Here is a 3784-nt window from a genome sequence, read left to right as displayed (position 1 = left end):
AAATAAAATTTCTGCCCCTTTCTCTCTTTCTTATCCTTCTAGGACTCCTGTATAGCTAATGTTAATCTGCTTATTGTTGTCCCATATGTCCTTTAAGTTATTTTTACTTATTTTCATTCTTTTCTCTTTGTTGTTCTGTATGAATTAGTTCCTGTGCCCCATCAATGAGTTTATTGGTCATCTCTTCTGCTTCCTCTAGCCTGCTGTGGAACTTACCTAGAGTAATTTTCAGTTCAGTTATTGTATTCTTCAGCTCTGTGACTTTTGTCTGGTACTTGTTTATATTTTCTGTCTCTCTGTTGAAGTTCTTACTTTGTTCACTCATTCTTCTCCTGAGTTTGGTGAACACTTTTATGACCACTAATTTAAACTGTTTATCAGGTAAATTAATACCTCTGTTTTACTAAGGTATTTTTCTTGAGGTTTTATCTTGTTCTTGTTATCTTGTTATCTTGTTTGGAATATATTCCTTTTATTGCTTGACTCTCTGTGTTGGTTTCCATGTATTAAACGAAACAGTCACCTTTTCCAGCCTGGAAGAGTTGGCCTCATGTAAGAGGGTAAACTTATCATTCGACCCTGGCCTGGCTCTTGGGTTTCTCTCGAACATTTGTGATTGTCCAAACAACTTATTTTATTTTTAGTAGCTCCCAGTAGTTGAGGGTATGCCAAGACCAGTCAGTGTAACAAAGATTTAGGCTACTTGGAAGCGAGATCCTCAGGCAGCAGCTTTTAAAGAATGCAAATCTACATGTAGATAGCCCTGTGGGACTACAAGCTTAAGCCTCACTTGCCACCAGAGCCATGCAGTCTGGAGGTGTCTCCTGGGCAGCAGTTGCAAAAGTTGGGGCTCCAGGCAAGGGTATTAGCTCCTTTCTGGGAGATTTTGGTGAGCTGTAGTAAGGGAGAGAAAAAGTGCAAAGATAGTGTCTCCCAGTCCATGTTCCCTGAAAGCAGTTCTGTAAGCACAAGTGGGCCAAACCTCAAGCCTTCCCCAAAGGCCAAAGCTGCGGGACAAGCAGGTAGGCCTCTTTCACAGGCAGGCTGGAGCCTATTTCAGTCTGCTGCCTGCACAGTGAGTGCCCTGGGGATGGTGGCCTGTCAAGAACTATCTCTGTGATTGTTCACAGTCTCATGGGATCCAGGAAGGTAAGAACCCTGGGTTACCAGAGCTGGGTGATCAAAGGGTACCCCTGGAAAGCAGATGCTATAAATAGGCACCATACATGAGAATTGGGGCACCAGACACATGTAAAAGCCCCCCTTCGAGAGATGCTGATGCTCTGGAGTACAGCAGAGGGAGAAGTCCATGAAAGGCCCCACCTTCCAAGGTCCCAGCAGAGGTTTACTGTTAGATGCGGGCTTACACGGAAGCCCGTCACTCGAGCTGCAGCTCTAATGATGAGCTAAGAGGCCTCTTTCACAGAAAGACTAAACCCTGAGTCTGTTCCCTTTGAGTCTGTTGACTGGGAGGTGGTAGCTGCTGAAGAATTCTTTCTCTGTTGGTTAGTTGTAGTCCTGTAAGACCCACGCATATGAGCTCTGGCGGGCCACCAGAGCCAGGCAGTGCCGATGTGTCCCCTTGTAGCAGCTGCGTCAGTTTGGTTTCCCTTCACATTTACCAAACAAAATGAGGTGACTGCCCACTTTTCTCCTCAGAGAAAGTTGTTCATATATAGCTGGAGATTCACTGTGTCCATGGGAGGAGATGAATTGGGGATTTTCCTTTGTTGCCATCCTCATCCAGACCATTAAGTTATTTTCAAACCTAAATTATTAGTGCCTGAGGCACTAATTTCATAGAGTAAAAAAGACCTAAGTAAAAAGAACAAGTGAAGATTGTTTATTGCTACAAATTTTTCCTCTCAGACAGGAAATGGGAGACTCTAGAACTAGAAAGAAAAATGTTCTCCCTGATCCATGTATGAATTCTTCACACTATTAACTTGCTTTAGAGCTCAGATAAGTGGGGAATCAAATATTTATAAAGGTGCATTTCATTTGTCAAGTTTCTGGGTCTATGTTTGTAGTACTCTAAACATGTAAAAGAATATATGTAGGAGAGAGTGGACATAGTACATTGAAGGTGTGTGTGGGGGGTGCCCAAGCAGCACACACATGGCTGGCCAGGAGCTGCTTTAACATTAGGGGCTGCTAGCCAGGTAGATTGAAGATGGCCAGCAGAGAGACTGTCCTGCACTCAGCACTATATTTTGAAGAGACGTTAGGGCCTTGCGATAACACTTATTTCTACAGAATAGACTGTGGTTTCACTCTGATCAATATTGGGCCTTATCCAAGAAAGTACTATGTAGATGTATCAAAAAGATTAATTTGGGCTATTAAGTGATTTCTCCCAAAAGGCAGATACTTTGCAAGGATTGAAAAGTTAGCATAATTATGAGCCTATTGTTTTATTTTATTATTTGAGAATGTACAATTTAGCGCTATAACCAGCTGCCATAACACAATTTATTTAACATATTTGAGAAGGTAAGAGACTTTATACCAAGAGAAGATTTTGGTGTGTTTTGGCTTGTAAGGGCAGAAAAAGATAATAATTATCTTATTTTCAAATTCCAAGATTCTAGCCAGATTATTTTTTCTCCAAATAGAGGGGACCTAATACCGACAAAGAATACCTTGGCATGGGAACACATAACAGAGGCAGTATTGACTAAATTATACTTTCTCATGATGGAACAACAATGACTTAAATATACTGAAGAATAAGTTTAGTAGAACAAATTTAAAAGTACCTTATCAATTATAAGGGACATCCAAAAATAATGGGACAAATGCTTTATTTAGAGTTTACAATCATGACTCAAATGTTTATTTAAAATATCAGGATTTACAGACAATTTGGTAAAAATCATTCATATAACAATCAATCTTCCATCTACAGATAGAAAATTTGAAGATGTGCATAAACTGTCTAAAAAGTGGCAACGTTTCTACAAATGGATTTACAATAGCTATTGTTCTGTATGGTAATTAAACAAAATTAGTGCTCACTTCATCAGCACACATACTAAAATTGGACTGATACAGAGAAGATTAGCATGGCCCCAGAGCAAGGATGACATGCAAATTTGTGAAGCATTCCATATTTAAAAAATAAATACACAAAAATAAAAAAATTAGTAATCACTGTTTGAATGCATGGGCAAGGCTTGATAATAATACCTGAAAGGTCAACAATCCAGTTTTTTCTTTTTAAGGAACTAACAATCCTTAATAGTATGCAATACATACTACAGGGGTCAGATAAATGGCAGATGTGAGAAATATTGCAGGGGATCAGCAGAGGGGAGGACTTAGTTTTGGGATGGTCAAAAAAAACTTCTGAAAAGGAATGTGGCTCCAGTTCGGTCTTGAGAGGGCTGAGGAGCCCTCACCATGAAAGAATTTAAGTGAAAAACATGGACAAGAGAGGACTTTGTGTAGAAGCTGCAGAAAGAAACGAAAGAAACAGAATATCTGCCCTCCTGAAATATATGAATACGTATAAATGAAAGACTCATGAAATATTTTTAAAAACCATGTTTTATGGATAATGCAAATTAGTATAATGGGTTATTCCTAGAACACCGAGAAAGCATTAGAATGGCAGTGTTAGTCTGGGGTAAATTAGAAGAGAGTTGTGGAGGAAATGGGTTTAGAGTTATAGTTTAAAGAGATTCTTTGGTGTGAATTTTTTAGACTTAATTTGACATTCTCACTAAAATATGTGATTGCCCAGTAAATATATCTTGACTGCTCATTCTGAAGCAGGGTTTCA

General features: G+C 39.3%; 1 non-coding gene across 1 annotated transcript; it reads left to right on the top strand.

The window, feature by feature from the left end:
* Positions 1–3010: 3010 nt before the first annotated feature.
* On the top strand, positions 3011–3117 carry LOC114495762. Its single transcript, XR_003684439.1, has one exon. It is a non-coding gene; the product is annotated as a U6 spliceosomal RNA (small nuclear RNA).
* The last annotated feature ends 667 nt before the right edge of the window (positions 3118–3784 follow it).

This window comes from Phyllostomus discolor, chromosome 4 (genome assembly GCF_004126475.2).
Source record: "Phyllostomus discolor isolate MPI-MPIP mPhyDis1 chromosome 4, mPhyDis1.pri.v3, whole genome shotgun sequence".
Taxonomy (NCBI): domain Eukaryota; kingdom Metazoa; phylum Chordata; class Mammalia; order Chiroptera; family Phyllostomidae; genus Phyllostomus; species Phyllostomus discolor.
Note: the sequence above shows the minus strand (reverse complement) of the source record. Positions and strands in the feature narration are given on the sequence as shown.